This window comes from Lactuca sativa, chromosome 1, assembly GCF_002870075.4.
Source record: "Lactuca sativa cultivar Salinas chromosome 1, Lsat_Salinas_v11, whole genome shotgun sequence".
NCBI classification, from domain to species: Eukaryota; Viridiplantae; Streptophyta; class Magnoliopsida; order Asterales; family Asteraceae; genus Lactuca; species Lactuca sativa.
The window spans coordinates 66,553,829-66,576,507 of record NC_056623.2 but is presented as its reverse complement, the minus strand read 5'-3'; the positions used below and the strand labels follow the sequence as shown (position 1 = coordinate 66,576,507).

Below are 22,679 nucleotides of genomic sequence, written 5' to 3'. Positions count from 1 at the left end.
TTGTCAATCCACTTTTATGTATGTCTAGACTCTTATGAGCCACAATTTGAAATTTTTTTAGGAACTATAGTTCATATAATGATTGTTTGTTTTGGGTTGTTAATAGGCCCCACAACTGATAAACATTAAGAAACCCCCACCACTTTTATGTACCCGATCAATTATACTAGTGTACAATACATATCACTTAACTTGTATTTGAGTACAACCTATACTTTCAAAAATATCAATCGCATAAAATGTTTGATGACATTAAAATCACCAATACAGTAGAGGTTCACTTAGGCATTTTGTCAAACACTTTGTTTAATCACCAAGACACATGCTTTAGGTTCAAACATATGAATATGATGGTTTGAAGACTGTTTTCAGGGAACTGTTGGAGGTTTACCAAACTCAATTGTCAATGAGACAGAGTTTCTCTCAAGCATTTTATCGAATAGTTCAATCGTCTTTATACATGTTGAGACTCACGAGCATTTATCACAAACCAGATGGTTTGAAATAGGGGTCCTGTCAGACATTTTATCAAACTGTTGGTGGAATCACAAACCTAATTGTTATATATGTACACCATTCACCATGAACACCCCAATCGAATTTATCTACTTAATGAAATGTCATTCAACCTCAAAACACACACAAATTTTAACACTGTATAGTTTATACACAAGACTGTTTAAATTTGTTGCCTTTGTGGAGGTATAGCAACACTAACTCTGATATTTCTATCATCAAGATCCTGCAAAAGAAACCATTAAAAATTGTCACAAAAGAAACTAAAACGTGGTGATAGAAGAAGCTAAAGAGTAAGGAGTGAAGTTACAACACCATCAAGTGATTCAACTGCACTATAGACCTCATCAAGAGAAGTATAAGTCACAAATCCAAAACCCTTTGATCTTAGAAGTTAGATCTACCACTATCTTTATCATAAAACACTTTGGCTTTCTCAGAAGTGATGAATACAAATGACTAATTAGAGGAACCTACCTATTTATATGTGAAATTGAGTCCTTCCGCAATATGAGGAGACAAGAAATGAATGGACACTATCTAGAAAAAAAGTCATATTCTAGATATTTTCAAAGATAACTCCATTAATAGAATATTGCTTGAAAGAAATATGTGTATTGACATGCAAAAAAATAATTATTTTGTCACAATCGTTAACAAGATATATGCTTTATACAAGATTATACATCGAGGATCCAGAATGAAGCGAGTGAAAAAAGATAATGACAAGTGCTTATTAGAGCAAAACACACAAAAAAGAAACTCATAATTTTGAATTAATTCATTGTGATTTGATGATTATTCCTAAGGGGTTTATATTTATTTAAATTATTTGCTTGATGATAAAACAAAAGATACACCTACTCTCCATAACTTCTTTGCCATGGTAGAAAAACATTTCAATAAGAAAAGTTAAAATTATGTGTAATGATAAGGTAACCAAGATTCCTTTGGTACTAAGTACTTATAGCATGAATATGGAAATATTTATTACTTAATGAACAAACTTGTGAGAAAATTTATGAGGTCTTTGTAGATAATAATCGAATCACCTGAATCCTTAGAGTCAGGTGGTCAAAGGAAACCCTAATGTGATTCAAGGGACACTAGCAAGTGGCAATACCATTATTAGTGCTTCCAACTACAAACAAGAAGATGCTGAAGTTGATGTAGGGAATGTCGATAATGGTTATTAGTGTGTGTGAATTTTCGGCAAGGTGTTCAAGTCGTGGAAGAACAGTTGAGCCAAGGGTTTAGAAACAACAAATTTAGGTCTCAAAGCACACAAAAACTTCAAACTCCTAATCATAATGAACTGAATTAAGTTAAAAATCAGTGAATATCTCTGGAAACATGCAGAATAACATTCTTCTACAAGAAATCGAACGAAAATTTGGTTGAAAACAGTAAATCATACCTCGACGACCTCCACATTTCCGGAGCGTGCAAACAACAGAGCAAGAGTTGGTTATCAACACTAAACGACAAACTACACACGAAGAGTTTAAGTTCAGAGGAAAATTTCTGCTCCAGTAGTTCGTCAACACCGGTTGATAAATCATCATCCAACTATGAATCTAATGAAAGGGAAAGTTTTGTGACAACTGGAGACGAAGGTGTGGCCGCAAAGAACTTACAGGAAGTGGGTATGGAGAAAAGCTTTGAGGAAAGGGTTAGGGAGAATAGGGGGTTGTTTCGCTTAGATATAGAGAGACAAAAGATCTTTAGGAAAAGTTGCAAATTTCAAAAAGTTCATTTTCCTTATATGAATATCAAAAAGTGCTTTTACAAAATGTGGTTTTTACCAAATATTTTATAGCTTTTTATCTTTTCCTAAAAGCTAAAAGATGTTTTAAAAAATAAAACAAACACCACTATATGTAATGAGGTGGGGAAATACCGAAATGTGATTTTGGAGGAAGGTAAAGAAAGAAAGCAGAGGAAACTATAGACAAAGCCATGGACCTAGGTTTATGGGGTTTTCGCAAATGGACGGCGTCTTCCGAACCGGATCAGACCGGGTTAGTAACTCGGGTCTAGACTAGACCGGACTGTATATATTTTATAGGGTCAGTAACTCAGGTTGCGTTTAGTTGTGGAAAATTCGCCATTTTTTGGAAAAAAAAAATTTTAGAATGAGAATTTTGAAAACACATTTAGTTCGTCTATTTTTCTAAATTTTTCATGGAAAATGAAATTTTCTGTTTTCTAAAATTACAAAAAAAATTGGGAATTTTTTCAAAACCGATAATCATTGTTTTCCACATTTATCTAATTCCAAAAATTTTCGAAAATATAAACACACACCTACTCCCACCCTATCCACATGTACCTACGTCGACCTTAACACCCCCAAACCCTTACACCCCTACCTACCCACACCCACCCCCACACATACCCCCACAAACACACACACACACACACACACACACCTACCCCCCCCCCCCAACACACACATACCCACAAACACCCACCCACCCCCTCCACACATACACACACAATCCCACATCCACCCCATCCTCACAAACATATACACCCACACCCACAAACATACATAGACACAGACACACCCACCCACCCAACACCACTACCACAATCACCGTCCTACCATCACCACCATTGCCACAATTGTCGCCGCCACCACCACCGCCGCTGCCCCCACCCCCACCCAACTACCGTTACTGTTTTTTAAAAATGAAAATCGATTGAAAATTATACATTTAAACACGTTTTCTAATTTTCTAAACTGAAAATGAAAAATGAACAAGTTTTAACTAAACGCATTTTCTAAGTTTTCCGAAGAAAATGAAAACGAAAACAAAAATTGGAAAAGGGAAAACAAAAAGCAGAAAATGAAAACTGTTTTTCCGTAACTAAATGCAACCTCAGTTTGCGTTTAGTTACGGAAAAATAATTTTCATTTTCTGTTTTTCATTTTCCCTTTTCAGTTTTTGTTTTTTATTTTCAGTTTTCATTGGAAAATTCAGAAAACGCGTTTAGTTAAAACTTATTCATTTTTCTTTTTCAATTTTAAAAAATTAGAAAACGCGTTTAGATATGTACATTTCTATCGGTTTTCATTTTTAGAAAACAGTAGCGGTGGTAGGGTGGGGGTGAGGGTAGCGGCGGGGGGGTAATGGTGGTGTCAATGATGGCGACGGTGGTGGTGGGTGGTGGTGGTGGTGGCGACGATGATGGTGGTGATGACAGGCAGTGGTGATGGTAGCGGTGGCGGTGTTGGTGATTGTGGCGACAGTTGTGATGCTGGTGATGGGGTAGTGGTGGTGGTGATGGTGATGTTGATGGTAGGTCGGTGATTGTGGTAATGGTGTTGGGTGTGTGTGTGTGTGTGTTATGGGGGTGGGTGTAGGTGTGTGTGTGTGGGTGGGTGTTTGTGTGTGTATGGGTGTTGGTGTATATGTTTATGTGTGTGTGTGTATGTTATAGGGATGGGTGGGTGTATGTGGGGGTTGGGGTGGGTGTCTATTTATGAGGGTGTATGTGTGTGTGTGTTTGTGGGGATGGGGTTGGGGCGGCTGTGTGTATGTGTGTGTGTGTGTGTGTGTGTTTGTGGTTATGTGTGTGTGAGTGAAGGTTGGGGTAGGTGTGTGTTTGTGTAGGTGGGGTTTGTGTTTGTGTGGGTGGGGTGTGTGTGTGTGTGTGTGTATATATATATATATATATATATATATATATATATATATATATATATATATATATATATATGTGGGGGTGGGCTTGGGAGTCGGTAGGTAGGGGTGTGGTGGGTTGGGGGTATTACGGTGGGGGTAGGTAGAGGTGGGAATAAATGTGTGTTTATATTTTAGAAATATTTTGGAATTAGAAAAATGTGGAAAACAATAATTATTTGTTTTCCAAAAAAATTTCAACTTCTTTGTAATTTAAAAAAACGGAAAATTTTTATTTTCCGTGAAAAATTTAGAAAAATAAACGAACTAAACACGTATTCAAAATTTTCATTCTTTTTGGAAAATTTTTCCAGAAAACGGTTCATTTTTCTGCAACTAAAGTATCTGAACTTTTACTAAAGTATCTAAACTTTTATTAATTTTTTTTGAGACATACTTTTATTTTTGAGATAAATGACAAAAATTTAAAAGTTACGTCGTCTTCTCTGTTTTTTTGTTTAACCCTTCATATATATTCGAACTTAGTTAGGAAATACACGGAATGAATTTTAATCCCATGTATATACAAAAAATTATTTAGGCACAGTTCCATTATATAGCCCTCCAAGTTTGTAACTTGTGATTTCATTGCATAAGATAGTTTTCATATCATATACTTCCATTTTTTTTTGTTCATTACCAATTGATTGATCTGAACGCTGATTTATGGGTTAATGATATTTTGGAGAATATATTCTCTAATATCATAATAACCTTATGTTTGTATTATTATGTTTAAGGACAAAAAAATCAAATTTTGATATTTGACGGGCTCATTTTTTGTGTTTGTACTGGGTCTCAAACTTATTTGGGCCGGCCGTGATCCCATACTTGAATACAATGGAAAAAATATATTGATATAAAAACCATTAAGTTTTTAATAAAAATATGGTTTTACCTTAACTTGATCTAATTTCGCAATTGTTTCTACTTTTCTTCTTGTTACTTATTATTATAGGTTTCAAGAAATATGAAATATAACTTGTAAGAAAACCTTTAAGTTTATAAATTTTTTATGTTTTTTAAGGTTTTTTTTTTTTTTTTTTTTTTTTTTTTTTTTTTTTTTCATATTATATGTATTCATAAAAATATGATTTTAGATGTATACATATATTTTCACAAATATAAATACCTATTTAGAAGTTTGATATATATATATATATATATATATATATATATATATATATATATATATATATATATATATATATATATATATTTAGAAGTGTATATATATTTTTAGAAATATTAATATGTTTTTTAACAATATAATTAAATATTTTTACCTTTTTGAGGTACATACATATTTTTAGAAGCATAAATACATATTTTTACCTTTTTTTAAATATAAATAACGTTTTCAAAGATATAGATATTTTTTAGAAACATAAATACACATTTTTTTTGAAAGTATAATTATATTTTTAGAAATGTAAATATGATTTTAGAAGTATAAATACGTATTTTTTGACATTTAGAAGTATAAATAAATATTTTTTATGTTTTTTGAAATATAAATGTATTTATTTTATATAAACACGGTTTTTATTGATATACTTCTAAATACGTAAAAAAATATGTATGTATACTTCTAAAAATATATTTTTACATTTTAATCCATATAAATAGAAAAAAATATATATATAAACAAATAACTTTTAAAAAATGTAAACACAATATTTAATTAAACATGTTTTTTGTGTTTAAATACGTTTTTAATTGATGAATACATATAATACGAAGAAAAAAAAAGATACTCAGGATAACAACGTAAAAAACTTATAAACTTAAAAGTTTTCTTGCAAATTTTATTTAATGATAACCTAAAAACATGTGATAGCATGTTACAAGGGAAAATGTAGGGAAAAAACACTCTACAAGTTTCGCTTTTAATGCACCTGAAAACGATGGTAGGGTAAATTGTTTTTTTTTTTTTTTAAATAAAGATTTTTATATAAATATCTGAAATGAAAATTTGGGTTCCTCTATCGAAGATACTCGAGTAATTTTTCTAAATTATTTTTATTATTCATGTAATTCTAATTTTAGTGTTATATTGATGTGTTTATGTATATCACTAATATGATTCTAGTTGTATCGTTTATGTTGAAAAATTAGATAAATTACTTTTGATTATGTTTAAGATGATGATTGAAATTGTATCATTCATGTAATTTTAGTTGTAAAATTGTAATGTTAGTATTGTTTTGTTTCATTTAGTAAGTTCTAATTGTAATGTTGTATTGTTTGTATTATAAAATTACTAAGTTTGTATAAATTAGTTGTGTTTATCCTTAGGGTGATGATTGAAATATTTGGAATTGTATCATGTTAGACAAAATTTCACAAATGGTCTTTATTGTTTTCCATTTTTTTTTCTCTAAAATAGTTTTTGTGAAACTTTTTTTTACATGGATAGTCCCTTTAAAGCAAACTTTACACACCATTAGTCCTTATGACTAACAGCGTTAGTTTTTATGTTAAATATAAGTTGAAAGACTATATTGCCTTTCTCTCTCTCTCTCTCTCTCTCTCTCTCTCTCTCTCTCTCAAGCACACCATTTCTCTCATGTAAGAACGTCAATCACCTTTCACCATTAATTCTTGCTCTCATCCTTTTTCCTTTCACAAAACGTTCATATTTTGTTTTCATGGATAAAACACAAACAAATACTACACATACACGTACATAATTAAAGAAAGCATATCTTTCTTTCTTCTTTTTTCTTTACTTAATTGCTATTGAGTTTTGAGTTCAAATGCTTTCTATATTACAATAATAGATGGATTTATTGGTTCAGAAAGAAGGGTAAGGGTGATGCTAATGGCCAACATGGAGGTATAAAGGGAATGAAAGAGGATGGTCTAGTCATGTTGCCAGTTGTGATGTTGGTTGAGTCACTTCACCACTACAGTGTTTTCCGGCGAACTTGAATCCCAAATCAAATTAGGAAGAAGCAGGAGTTGAGGTGCCAACTAGAGAAATGGGGGAAATGGTGGTAGGTGGAACGTTGGTGCATCACCACTTTTTATTGCGACCTCACACGCTTTTTCGTTCCCAATCCCCTTTTCAATCTTATTTACCTCCGACTCCATCCTCTAATTTGGTTTTTTTGGTGTGAAACATGATTAACACAAATATGTTCAAGATAAGCCCTAACTTTTCAAAGTTCAAGCTCGATTTTCATCATATTTCCATTTTTGTTTGAGCATCAGATGTTTAAATTATTGTTGTGTAGGTAGAGAATGGAGCCACTTGATGGTGGTGCCTGTAATTTCTCCCCATCGGCACCGCAAGCGCCAACGAATGGAGATGTGGCGTAGTTGTGGAGGACGCTTCTAAGGCTCTACTGATATCAAGACTGGTAAGTTTTCCCAGATGTTGTGGTGAAAAGTGATTATGTTTTGGGGTGGATAATTTAGATACCGAATCCATTTTGTTGGTGGAGGCGGTGGAGGTGAGTTTGGTCCTTTTTTCCAGCACCAGTTGATACAGGATTATGTGAAACTTATGCAAAAACATGAAAAGTTAGGTTTACAGAATCATCAAGGACACTAAGATACAACTCTTTCAGCTCTCTTCTAGCCTTAGGCAATTGTAACACCCGTTGTCAGTTATTTCCTTTTCAACCATTAGTATTTTAAATTATAGCAATTTAGACCACTTACATTGGACGTACCATGTTGTACGTCGGGTGTAAGTCAACATTAAAGTTGTGGCGGAGGAGGAGTACACTAGGTGTACATGTGTGTACGCCGGGCATACTTGTTCAATGCTTAAACCCTGAATTTTTTCGACTGTGTCCCCTATTTAAACATCTTAATCCCCATTGGACCTCCTTATGACCAACCTCCATTCTTGTAAACCCTAAAATCAAAATCCTAGCCCTTATGTGTGAGATTTGAATCTTGAGAATGATCCTTTAGTGTTCATGGTAGTAAAGGAAGATCATTCAAGAAGTGGTGGTTTGTTCAAGCCTTTGGATCCAGAATCTACATCTCTTTGTACATCTTTTAAAGGTATAAATTTCATACCTTGGAGCTTATTTTGATTAGATCTTGTTTAGGCTTGGATTTATCTTCTTCTTGTCCCAAAACATAAGGTTACATTTATTCCAACTTACGATTACATAACTGCCTAGGTTTGACGGTAATGCTCAACATCCGAAGACTTTTATTCTTGTTCTTCTTGTGATACTTGTGTTCGAGTGTTTAGATTCTGGATGTTCTTATACTTTGATAAAATATGGTTATATTTTAAAGTATAATTCTTGGTCAGAGTGTTTTATCCCTATGTATTTATAGGCTGTATATCTTTTATGAATTGATATACTTAGCTCACTATAAACAATGCTCTGATACCAATCTGTCACACCCCAAAACCGGAACGGCGGAAACGTTATGGGGTGGATGACGTCATGTCAAGTATCACAACATATGCAGTATGGTAATCAAAGTACAACAACCATTGCATTAATAGTAATAGCTTTACATCAGTTACATGTCATAGAATCATCAAAGTAATACAAGTAATAATATATGTGCAACTTGGTACTAAACTGTCTTCACCAGAAGCTCCTGAAATGTACCTGTCTATTGCTGACCTGAGAATACAAGTTATTTTGAAAGCGAGTATCAGCATTTTTATAAATGCTGGTGAGTTCATAAGTATTTAGTGTCATTTGTGTAAGTAAGCATTTTATTCAAAATAACTTTATGATAAGTAGCAGTTTAGAATTTACGGTGTATTAGCGTCCTTTCCAGAAAATCCTATATTTTCTAAATAAAAGCAGTCTTTTACCAAGACTTGACAGAGTTATGTTGTAAAAAGTAATTTTCCCTTAAATACTATCATTACCAAAATACGGTATTTGATTTTAAAGAAAGTAGGAGAATATCACGAGTAAAAGCATTAGGGAAAAATAACATATGCCTCAGCAGAGAATACTGCTGACTAAGGCAAAAGAAATCATAGACTCCAGGAGAGTATCAAATGAATGATACGCCTGGCTCAGTCTAACAAAAGGGAATACAGACCCCAGACGGAATCGATTGAATGGTACGTCTAGCAAGGTCTAAAACAAGGAAACATAGACCCCAGACAGTATCAATTGAATGATATGTCTAGCAAGGTCTAAAACAAAGAGTGATCTTAAGAGTGTTGTTTCAGAAATACAGTGTTAATTCTCGTTACCTTAAGGCCATGAATTATAAGGTAACCCCGAGATACTCGTAACCATACTGATAGACACTAGAGAACTTGACGTCCTGCAAACGTCGGAAAGAATGTGACATTTTTCACCCCTTGGATTGGTAGTCCGTGGACTGTAGCTAGCAGTCTGGGTGTGGGGGTGTCAATCCCGTATAGATCTATACACACAATGCCCGCTCTCCCTACAGGAGACTCTGGTTACCAACTTGACAATGGAGAAGGCCGTGTCCTGAACATGCATCTCGTATAGTGAATTCTTATGTAAAAATACTGGACTAACGATAGTGACTCACCACTGAACTGACCGATGTAAACCTTCATGTCTATACATGTATACATGATATATAATTAACGATTAAACGACCTTTGGACGGATATCCGATCCCACCAGACCACATCCAAACGAGGAAAAGGAAATAGGGCGAGCTAGCCTTCCTAAGTCCTTTAAACATCATTTATATAACTATACAAGTACAGGCATGCATTTAACGACGTAGAAGCATTTAACTAAGTAGAAGCGTTGACGAAGTAGTAGCATTAACAAAGTAGGAGCGTTTCACGAAGTAGAAGTGTTTCTCGAAGTAGAAGCGTTAATAAAGTAGAAGCGATTACGAAGTAGAAGGGTTAATAAAGTAGAAGCGTTTACGAAGTAGTAGCATTAAACTAAGTAGAAGCGTTTACGAAGTAGTAGCATAAGAAAAGTAGGAGCGTTTACGAAGTAGAAGCGTTTAACGAAGTAGTAGCATTTAACTAAGTAGGAGCATTTAACGAAGTAGAGGCATAATAAAGTAGTAGTATCTAACGAAGTAGAAGTATAAAAAAAACATGGGAGAAATCCTTGATGAAAACTTTTGGAAAACCTTTACACTTAAGAAAATCATGACTTGGTATTCTTTTGTAAAATAAGTTTGAAAACTTTTAGAAACCTTCGAAAATCTTTCATAAACAAGCTTCGATTATAACTTTGATAAAAAATATAAGTAAAGATTTGAACGAGTAAAGACGTTTTGGAAAACCATTCACAGTATCATACTTGGTAAAACAGTTGACAGTGTAATAAATCATTGTGCATGCGGGTTATCAATCACATGTAATTGATATGATAACTGGCATGTTTTAACTTGTATCCCCCCCCATAAAAGCATGTAAAAACATTTGAAAGGTTAATTCAGGGGTATGAACTCACCTGTTGTAAATGGATCGGGTGAAGGTGCCGGTTGGGTGCTTGGTGTCAAATAAAGACTTGGGCACACTTAGTGACCTATTAAGATATGATGACATATGTTTACATACAATTAGCAAATATAATACTAATTAAACACGTATACGCATCCTATAATGCGGAAAACACTTTGGTCAAGTGCTAGGAGTGCCCCGGGTAACATCTAAGGAAGTGTATGGCCTAGTTAGGGAGTTTACTCTTCAAGAGTAAACTCTTTATAGAGTTTACGGCCCTAAGACCTTATCCCCATGAGTTTACGACCATAAACTCATGGATGGTGTGTTCTTTGATGCATTAAGATCTTATAACACTTGTGGAATTAGGCTAGGTTCAATTCTAGGGCTTAGGAAGTGGTTTAGGCTCCAAATGGACCATTTTAGGGAGTTTACGTTCCATGACCACTGCTTGAGGAGTTTACGGCCGTAAACACATGATTTTACGGTCATAAACTCATATTTGCCCATTTCATTTGTTGTTTGGTGGTTCTAACTCATGCATGTAAGGTTCTAGTCACTTTTATGAGCTTAGGAAGGTGTTTAGGGAACTTAAACACCTTGGAAAGGTGTTTACGGTCTAAGGAGATGTTCTTGGGGAGTTTACTACCTTAAACACATGAGTTTACGGTAGTAAACTCCTTTTTTCCATGAATCCTATGTTTTGGTGCATCAAATGAAGGATTACGAAGCTCTAGGCACTCATGGAAGCTTTTGGAGGTGTTTGAGGGGTAGTTTAACACTTAAATAAGTGTTTATGGTCCAAGAAGATGGGTTTACTGTCTAAGAATGTTCTTAGACCGTAAACTCATGTTTACTCCCCTTTTGTCCCGATTTTGGTGTTCTAAGTCCTTTCGTCTAAGCCGCTAAGTCATTGTTAAGCATTAGAAGTGGTTTGGAAGGGTTTTTTTTTTAGCATTAAAACCCCATTATGAGTGTTTACGGTCCATGAAGGTGTTCTTGGACCGTAAACTCATGTTCTTGAGAGTTTTGGGTAATTTAAACACGAATTTGCAAGCTAGATGAGTTAAACAACAAGTTAGGGAGGTTAACTTACCGATTTGAAGCTCGAGGGGGGCGATTTTTTACCAAACCCGTTTTGTAGAGAGAGAAAGTAGAGAAAGAGAGTGTCTAAGGTGGGAGTGAAACCCACTCAACCCTTATATAGGGTGGAGTTTATGGCCTGGTTGGGGTTCACCTGACACCAACCGCGAACGGGGTTTTTCACAACTATAATTAATCACGGCATATTTTAAAATTATACCGCCTTAATTTTGGTTCACTAGAAGAATATTATTTAAAATATTCCAACGGGTTTAAATCCGGTCAAAAATATTTTCGGGATAAATTTGGCTAATTTTTGATGTAATTAATTTCAACGTTAAAACTAACGGAAATTTTTGGGTTGTCACATCATCCCCCCGTTAGAGGGAATTTTGTCCCGAAATTCAGGTTTAGGCAAGGAAGTAGGTAGGAATGATCGAGTAGAGGTATGAGGGCGCTTTCTATTCGGCTGGTCCTCGCACTCCCAAGCGAACTCTGGCCTTTGCTTGGCGTTCTAACAAACTTCACTTACGGGATGCGGATTTTGATTCGCGCAGTTAGCGATTCCTACATGTTCGTCTACGAAGTTAGGGTTCCCAATGGTTTCTATCAAGATGAGTGGGATACAAAAGAGTGACGTTGGGCAAACACTGATAAAGTCTAGAAACTTGTGGAATATCCGAAAGTAGTAGTGGTCTGAAGAGGTTTGGACCAATCTTCGTAAAGAGTCTCGGATGGTCCTAAGCTCTCGGAAGGGTAGAGCCTTTAAGCACTTAGAACATAGTGTACTTCTATAGCGAGATCATCACTGGCGTGATCGCCATTCCGAAGTTCTAAACGTTCTCTCTCATATTGGAAATGTAGTCCTTCAAGTTGTTTCTTAGAAAGCTCGGGTTGTCCTTGGATTTATGTTCCTACTGCTTGGCTTTCAGAGGTTTTCTGGATCATCGGATGAATTACATGTTTGCAGGTATCTATTTGCTGCAGAGTGTCTATCTCAATCTTGTGCAAAATGAACCTGCACTTCTGATTCTTGAGACATTTCTAACGGAAACCCTCAGGGTCGGGGAGATAGGGTTTCACCAGACGAGTGTTGGACTATATCGGGAGGTGGTTCTACTATTTCTGCGCGAGATAGTGTTCGTGGAACACCTAGTTGTCCAATGAATCTCTAAGACATGCCCTATTCTCCAAGGCGTTGGTTTATTTCAGTTGCAGAAAGCGCGTGCTCTTGTACAACCCATTGACTAACACCTAGACTGGTGTCTAGTCCATAATCTCTTCGGGATCTAGGTTATAAGGCTTAACACAACCTTCTATCGCACTTTATTCAAGTATTCTTGGCTGCGGAGGTTATCCTGTGGTTCTTGGTATCCTAGTGTTCGCTTCGGAGAATGCAGTCTATCGTCTACATGGCGACGGTGACTTCTTCCACGTAAAGTGGGCGGAGTGTCCTACGCACTACTCGTCGGTACTGGGATGGACGAAGTGCCTGAGTAGTGCGAACATCTTCTGCAACTACTCTTCTGAAGGTTCTGAGTTTTCTCGATCTAGGTCGAATCTAGTGAGTATAGGGTTCCATCACTCGGAACTTTAATCTCCTCATCCACTCTTCTCAGAGTTTAACTTATCGTAGCTTCCAAATTTCTGGAATATCCGCTGAGATGCTTAATTCGGGGGATTAAGCGTGAATGGATGGTCGTAGTCAATGTCCTTGACTCTTACGACTCAGATTTCTTTACCAACTGAGGGTGTTAGCTACTATGTTGGCTTAATCGGGATGACAATAAATTTCGGATTTGTGGTTATTATAGTAGCTCAACCCGCAGTGGTTCTCTTGACTCTAGCTCCTATTCTATGGAATAGGATGAAGGGTTTTGCTATGAGGTTCGTGGTAGTGCTCATACTCGGATTAACCACTACTACTTGGTGTATGCAAGCCGTATATAATTCAGCTCGGCAGGATGTTCAGTTGTGCGACTCCACCCCAGACCCACAACCCAACGAGGAACAGGGAGTAGGGAGGAAGCACACATCTTAAATCTTTTTTATCTCAATTATATACCACCCTTATGCATATACTCAGTTATAGTGGTCAGTCCCATGAGTCCTATTCTCTAGATTCACGAACCTGATTGCGAGGTGCAAAGGGTCTTTCTGGGGGTTCTACGGAGTATGCTTCGGGTGGTTACCGTCTTCTGGAATACCTGCAGTGTGTTCGCTTCGGTTTCTATCTGTCTAAGAGGGGTTGGTTAACAGCGTGCGGTACCCTTCTCCTGGGTACTTCGGAAGGTTCGAGATGAGGGACGACTGACGGATTGCATTAGGTTTAATTACCTTTATTATGTTTAGGTTCGGAAGAATCTTTATTTGCCGAAATGGCTACGGAGAAAGTTCTTTTTACACAACACTAAGGATTTACACATGGTTGCACGAAGTTGAACCATAATTGATAGAGGCGTCGAAGTTGGCATACTTCGACATGATATAGAATGAGGGTCGATAGAGTCATGTGCTGAACGGGCACACCAGTTCTTGGCGTCTCGAGTTTCGTCCCGTGTATCACTGTCACGGATACTTGGACCGATAGAGTTGATGCGGAACTGTAGAGGATCCTGAGTGTTTCTGAGTAGAGTACCTTTTCATGAATGGATTCTCACGAGGCATTTCTATAATCGCCTAACATATACTAGTCATGTATAATTAAGGTGGGGAGGATTGTTGACTGAGCGACTCCGCCCTAAATCCACAACCAAACAAGAAACAGGAAATGAGGCGGCATTCACTCACTCTAGGTTTATCCATCTCAATTATACATGGTCGTAACATATATATCTAGCCATTATAGTTTTACCTGATGAAATTTTAAATTTTATTGCAGTGCTGCGACTTTCGCTTTAACGGGGAAGTATTTACATTTTGAATTAGCCTTTTAATGTTTTCGGTTAGTTATCTGAGATTGAGAGACGTACCAAAATTTTATCGGGTTCCTTGATGCTTCTTCCTAAGCATTAGAGTTAGACTCCTCCTGTGTCCTTGTCGTTTCTTTCAGTTGGACAGTCCTTCTTGAAGTGGCTGGGTACGCAGGTGTTGGTTGCTGCTGTCCATTGCTAAGATCAGGATTCCCGATAGGGCTCTTGCTAACACTAGCGTTGTTAGCATTCAGTTGAGCCATGACAGCTGCTACGGCTGCCGAGACTGCAGCTTGGAACATAGCTTCATCGAATAGGAGAGTTGGTTTCTTTCCGGCGGATGGGTTACGCTTCTTCGGAGGCATGGTTTTCCCTATATGGAAAAGAACACAGCTGATGAGAGACGATGGTTAACCCTGGACATATTTGTCCTTACTGTATTATGCATAAAATTTTCCCGTGCTTCGGATATTGGTTGCCTGAGTGTCGACCTACATCCCTATGATGTAGTCCTGGTATTCAAGGTAGGAGTGTGAGTATCGGAAAAGCCATAAGATGGGAGTCGTTCCTACTAAGTTACCTTTATACTGGGAAAGGTTTACTCTCCGGCTTGGAAAGATTTGAGAACAGTTCGGAACGAAGACCGCGGGAAGAAAGGCTCATGAAGACTTATGGCTAAACACCCTCAATAGAGGTGTGTGGATCCGCTCTAATCGTATTACTTGCAACGGGAAAAGGCGTTTTACCTAACATATAGCATGAGTAGTGTGATCACTAACTCACTAAATTGTATTATTTTATGGGTGTATTAGCGTGACGAACACGAGGAAAAGACACTTCTCAGGTTCCATGTACTGGCTCCCTCTGTCTACCTCGTATCTTTGACTGGGACCGGTGTGGGTTTCCTTCGGGTAGTTACCTAGGGTTCTCTTCTCCTATAGACATATTGAATTTCTACTCCGCCTTACTTCCGAATCCGATTCTGGGTGTCATCACTTCATGATGGATGACTGGAAATCTCGGAAGTTTAGGCGAATTTCTCACCAATGTCCCTAAAAAGATATAGACACTTGGTGATTTCAATAGTCTCGACCTAGTTCATTTATTTCCGAACTGGAAATCTTCTCAATGAACCTCTTCTGGGTCTGAATCAACTCTTCCGCCGAGTACTGAAGTGGATAGGGTTTTCTACAGGGTTCGTGCGAGAATGGAAATGTCTAAAGAATCCTAAGAGATTATTAACATTTCACTGGGTGATCCATATCGAGTCCTGCTACAATTTCATAGGGTATACAAATCATATATAGCTTAGATCCGATAGGCCTTCGAATATGTGATACTACTCTATATCCACATCCCAACGAGGAAAAGGAAGTAGAGCGAAACCACACATTCTTAGCCTATGGGATCCTTATTATATATAACCTTGGGAGTACACCCTCTGTAATTGTAGGTATATCAATAAAGATCTTTTTAGTTCTTCACACAAGGTTATCTATGGATCCTAAAATACCCCTATGGTATTTTAGTTTCTTGTTTGTTCTTAACTTCTGAATATGATTCTGGGATTAATGTGAGTCTTTTAGTATTCCAAAATACTCCCATAGTATTTTAAACTTTATGTTTGGCTCTAGCATTCCTAGTTGGTAAGTTTCAGACCTGTTGCAACACCACTATCACTCCTAAGCACACGTTCATCGCATCTCGAATAAATGTAGTTGATCGGGTTACATTTATTCCAGCTTACGATTACATAACTGCCCGGGTTTGACGGTAATGCTCAACATCCGAAGACTTTTATTCTTGTTCTTCTTGTGATCCTTGTGTTCGAGTGTTTAGATTCTGGATGTTCTTATACTTTGATAAAATATGGTTATATTTTAAAGTATAATTCTTGGTCAGAGTGTTTTATCCCTATGTATTTATAGGCTGTATATCTTTTATGAATTGATATACTTAGCTCACTATAAACAATGCTCTGATACCAATCTGTCACACCCCAAAACCGGAACGGCGGAAACGTTATAGGGTGGATGACGTCATGTCAAGTATCACAACATATGCAGTATGGTAATCAAAGTACAACAACCATTGCATTAATAGTAATAGCTTTACATCAGTTACATGTCATAGAATCATCAAAGTAATACAAGTAATAATATAGGTGCAGCTTGGTACTAAACTGTCTTCACCAGAAGCTCCTGAAATGTACCTGTCTATTGCTGACCTGAGAATACAAGTTATTTTGAAAGCGAGTATCAGCATTTTTATAAATGCTGGTGAGTTCATAAGTATTTAGTGTCATTTGTGTAGATACGCATTTTATTCAAAATAACTTTATGATAAGTAGTAGTTTAGAATTTACGGTGTATTAGCGTCCTTTCTAGAAAATCCTATATTTTCTAAATAAAAGCAGTCTTCTACCAAGACTTGACAAAGTTATGTTGTAAAAAGTAATTTTCACTTAAATACTATCATTACCAAAATACGGTATTTGATTTTAAAGAAAGTAGGAGAATATCACGAGTAAAAGCATTAGGGAAAAATAACATATGCCTCAACAGAGAATACTGCTGACTAAGGCAAAAGAAATCATAGACTCTAAGAGAGTATCAAATGAATGATAAGCCTGGCTCAGTCTAAAAAAAGGGAATACAGACCCCAGATGGTATCGATTGAATGATACGTCTAGCAAGGTCTAAAACAAGGAAACACAGACCCCAGACAGTATCAATTGAATGATATGTCTACCAAGTTCTAAAACAAAGAGTGATCTTAAGAGTGTTGTTTCAGAAATACAGTGTTAATTCTCGTTACCTTAAGGCCATGAATTATAAGGTAACCCTGAGATAGTCGTAACCATACTGATAGACACTAGAGAACTTGACGCCCTGCAAACGTCGGAAAGAATGTGACATTTGTCACCCCTTGGATTGGTAGTCTGTGGACTGTAGCTAGCAGTCTGGGTGTGGGGGTGTCAATCTCGTATAGATCTATACACACAATGCCCGCTCTCCCTACAGGAGACTCTGGTTACCAACTTGACAACGGAGAAGGCCGTGTCCTGAAGATGCATCTCGTATAGTGAATTCTTATGTAAAAATACTGGACTAACGATAGTGACTCACCACTGAACTGACCGATGTAAACCTTCATGTCTATACATGTATACATGATATACAATTAATGATTAAACGACCTTCGGACAGATATCTGATCCCACCAGACCACATCCAAACGAGGAAAAGGAAATAGGGCGAGCGAGCCTTCCTAAGTCCTTTAAACATCATTTATATACCTATACAAGTACAGGCATGCATTTAACGACGTAGAAGCATTTAACTAAGTAGAAGCGTTTACGAAGTAGTAGCATTAACAAAGTAGGAGCATTTCACGAAAGTAGAAGTGTTTCTCGAAGTATAAGCGTTAATAAAGTAGAAGCGATTACGAAGTAGAAGCGTTAATAAAGTAGAAGCGTTTACGAAGTAGTAGCATTAAACTAAGTAGAAGCGTTTACGAAGTAGTAGCATAAGCAAAGTAGGAGCGTTTACGAAGTAGAAGCGTTTAACGAAGTAGTAGCATTTAACTAAGTAGGAGCATTTAACGAAGTAGAGGCATAATAAAGTAGTAGTATCTAACGAAGTAGAAGTATAAAAAAAACATGGGAGAAATCCTTGATGAAAACTTTTGGAAAACCTTTACACTTAAGAAAATCATGACTTGTTATTCTTTTGTAAAATAAGTTTGAAAACTTTAAGAAACCTTCGAAAATCTTTCATAAACAAGTTTCGATTATAACTTTGATAAAAAATATAAGTAAAGATTTGAACGAGTAAAGACGTTTTGGAAAACCATTCACAGTATCATACTTGGTAAAACAGTTGACAGTGTAATAAATCCTTGTGCATGCGGGTTATCAATCACATGTAATTGATATGATAACTGGCATGTTTTAACTTGTATCCCCCCCATAAAAGCATGTAAAAACATTTGAAAGGTTAATTCAGGGGTATGAACTCACCTGTTGTAAATGGATCGGGTGAAGGTGCCGGTTGGGTGCTTGGTGTCAAATAAAGACTTGGGCACACTTAGTGACCTATTAAGATATGATGACATATGTTTACATACAATTAGCAAATATAATACTAATTAAACATGTATACGCATCCTAAAATGTGGAATACACTTTGGTCAAGTGCTAGGAGTGCCCCGGGTAACATCTAAGGAAGTGTATGGCCTAGTTAGGGAGTTTACTCTTCAAGAGTAAACTCTTTATAGAGTTTACGGCCCTAAGACCTGATCCCCATGAGTTTACGGCCCTAAGACCTTATCCCCATGATGTTACGGCTATAAACTCATGGATGGTGTGTTCTTTGATGCATTAAGGTCTTATAACACTTGTGGAATTAGGCTAGGTTCAATTCTAGGGCTTAGGAAGTGGTTTAGGATCCAAATGGACCATTTTAGGGAGTTTACGGTCCATGACCACTCCTTGAGGAGTTTACGACCATAAACACATGAGTTTACGGTCGTAAACTCATCTTTTCCCATTTCATTTGTTTTTTGGTGGTTCTAACTCATGCATGTAAGGTTCTAGTCACTGTTATGAGCTTAGGAAGGTGTTTAAGGCACTTAAACACTTTGGAAAGGTGTTTACGGTCTAAGGAGATGTTCTTGGGGAGTTTACTACCTTAAACACATGAGTTTACGGTAGTAAACTCATTTTTTTCCATGAATCGTATGTTTTGGTGCATCAAATGAAGGATTACGAAGCTCTAGGCACTCATGGAAGCTTTTGGAGGTGTTAGAGGGGTAGTTTAACACTTAAATAAGTTTTTATGGTCCAAGAAGATGGGTTTACGGTCTAAGAATGTTCTTAGACCATAAACTCATGTTTACTCCCATTTTGTCCCGATTTTGGTGTTCTAAGTCCTTTCGTGTAAGCCTCTAAGTCATTGCTAAGCATTAGAAGTGGTTTGGAAGGGGTTTTTTTTAGCATTAAAACCCCATTATGAGTGTTTACGGTCCATGAAGGTGTTCTTGGACCGTAAACTCATGTTCTTGAGAGTTTTGGGTAATTTAAACACTAATTTGCAAGCTAGATGAGTTAAACAACAAGTTAGGGAGGTTAACTTACCGATTTGAAGCTCAAAGGGGGCGATTTTTGACCAAACCTGTTTTGTAGAGTGAGAAAGTAGAGAGAGTGTGTGTCTAAGGTGGGGAAAAAGGTGGGAGTGAAACCCACTCAACCCTTATATAGGGTGGAGTTTATGGCCTGGTTGGGGTTCACTTGACACCAACCACGAACTGGGTTTTTCACAACTATAATTAATCACGGCAAATTTTAAAATTATACCACCTTAATTTTGGTTCGCTAGACGAATATTATTTAAAATATTCCAACGGGTTTATATCCGGTCAAAAATATTTTCGGGATAAATTTGGCTAATTTTTGACGTAATTAATTTCGACGTTAAAACTAACGGAAAATTTTGGGTTGTCATAGGGCAAAACGGTCTTTTTCCCTAGATGTGGATTATGTTGGAATAGTGTCTAAGGCTGCAACTATATTAGGCAAGTATTTGACCCGATTATGCATGGTCCTTTTGGGTTGCCTTCACCATAGCAACTTGACAGGATGATTTATTATGAAAGAATAAATATTATTAATATATTATGAGAATAATATAAGGAATAATAATATTGTTATTTGATTAATATAAGTCATAAATTAATTAGAATTAATTTGGTGACTTAGAGAGATTAATTAAATAAGAGGATATAAACTGTCAATTGTTTGATAGTTACACTTTGGGCTGTAAATCTTTCTTGGATAGGGTTGGACGATTTCTAGGGCTTGGGATAAGCCACAAATCATCCAAGGACTTATCATGGAAAGGATTTGGATTGCTTTAAGGAAAGATTATCCAACTAGGGTTTAAGGGTGAAACCCTAGGAGCCTTAAAAGTATAAACAGACCCCTAGGGCAAGGGAAATCGGCACCTTTGCTAAAGCAAAGAAACCCTGGCCGATTTCTATTCCCTCTCCTCTCTCTCTCTCAAATCATCCTCTTGCTAGTTGGTGTTTGTAAGCCATTAGAGGAGTGACATTTGTGACTCTAAAGCTCTAAGAACAAGAAGAACAAACAAGTGTTTCAAGGTAAGCTTCTAACTCTGATTTTGTATTGTTCTTATGCTCTATTAGCTATTAGAAGTCTTGGATACGATGCATGTTTAATTAGAGAAACCTAGATCCAAGCATTAGGGTTTGCATGTGCACATAGGAATGTTCATATGGCCAAAACCTATCAGTGGTATCAGAGCCTAGATTGGTTTCTATTAAATTGATGCTTGATTGTTTGTTTCTTGCTTGCAAAATTCGAATTTTGTGTTTCTGAGTCATGGACTCGGCGAGTCCCATTGTGGACTCGGCGAGTTGGCCTGACTCGGCGAGTCCAGTTGGGCACTCGGCGAGTCCGAGCGTCAGGAAGGGCTAAATTCGGGATTTTTTGATATTTATCTTATGGAAACTTGCCTTTACCATATTAGATCAACCCTAATCCAATTTTTTGATATATATGACTATAATCTTGATCTAATTAAAGATATTTATCAATTAATAAAATATTTAATTTCCTTATGTGATAATTAATTAATTATTTTGATTAAATTGGTAAATTATTATGCAGGAAATCTTAAATAAATCAAATATGGATAATTATGGAATTAATTGTTAATTAAGATTATTTGTTATTTGATCCTCCATGTTTTAAATGTTTAAAACTTGTCCTCAAGTTTTGAAATTTATGTTTTGTGATTAAAAGTTTTAATTTAGACAATTTAAATTTTCAAACCCTAGAATTTTACAAGTTTAAAATACAACCCTATACTAATATAATATTACAAGATTAATATATATATATATATATATATATATATATATATATATATGTATGTATAACTAAAATGCTAGTCTTACCGTTAGTAGGCCTCATTCACGAAGCCGATCTATAAGGTGGGTATAAGGTTGCGGCCTATAAAATGGCGCTTAATGGGTGTACACTCACACCCACTGCTTGCTTGATCGGTGGAGGGTCGTTAGCCGAACAGGTAGGATAGGGCATCCTCATCCTCTCATTAAAATTATAATATGAAATACAAAGTAACTACATGTTTTTCAAAAATTTCCCAATCTTAGTTACTTTAGGAAAAGTGAATTGATACAATCCCATGAAATTACACTTTGCACCTTGCTAAGAAGTTAGTGGAGCGTGTGTGGTTTACCGGCACACTAATTGGTTCTAAGCGAAGGTGGCAAAGGGTGATTCATTGTTTATCATAGTTTGTTGGAGCGTGTGTGGTTTACCGGCACATCGAATAGGTGATCGTTACAATGAAGGCACCATGTGAATTTGCATGGTAATTCACACCCGCTTTGTGATCCTCGGTATCCCAGTCACAAACAAGAGGGGCATATCGAGATTTAAACATGCCATTGAAATGTTTCAATAAATCTCATCTAAACCTAGGAATTCTCAAATTCATTAAGAATTTAAAGTTAGGTTTTCATGGTGGAGAATTAGTGAATCGTCATTCACTTACCTTCAAATTGTTTGCATGTTAGATTACGGCATCCCTTTTCTAATATGTAAATATTGTTGTTGGATCCTAGCCCTAATTTTCTTATTGGGTGATAATTAGGGATTCATATTCTAATCTATCTTTGTCCTTTCTATTTGTAGATGTCGAATGCAAACAATGCTGCTGCTAGTTCATTCACATTGACGAGCCTTTGTCAAAAGGTCACTTTCGATGGGACGAACTTTAGCGAATGGATAAGATACATTCGCACAATTGCTCGCTATGAGGATAAGGAGTACGTCCTCGATGAGAAGCTCGAGAAAATCAATCCTGAAATCGCTACTCCAGCTGAAATGACCGCACCGATTTTGAAACTCACAAGCATGATGCAACGAAGGTACATTGCATCATGATAGCCACTATGAACTCCGAATTCCAAAAGTCCTATGAGGACATGTACCCGTACGAGATGCACCAAGACTTATTGGAGAGATACCACCAAAACGCGAGA

The 22,679-nt window shown here is 36.5% G+C and overlaps 1 long non-coding RNA gene across 1 annotated transcript; it reads right to left on the bottom strand.

Moving 5' to 3' along the window:
* Window positions 1–576: 576 nt before the first annotated feature.
* Window positions 577–2,233, bottom strand: LOC111915210 (uncharacterized). The gene is made up of 2 exons (XR_002858103.2): window positions 1,934–2,233; window positions 577–742 (listed from the first exon to the last, which is right to left on the bottom strand). It is a non-coding gene; the product is annotated as an uncharacterized LOC111915210 (long non-coding RNA).
* Between the last annotated feature and the right edge of the window lie 20,446 nt (window positions 2,234–22,679).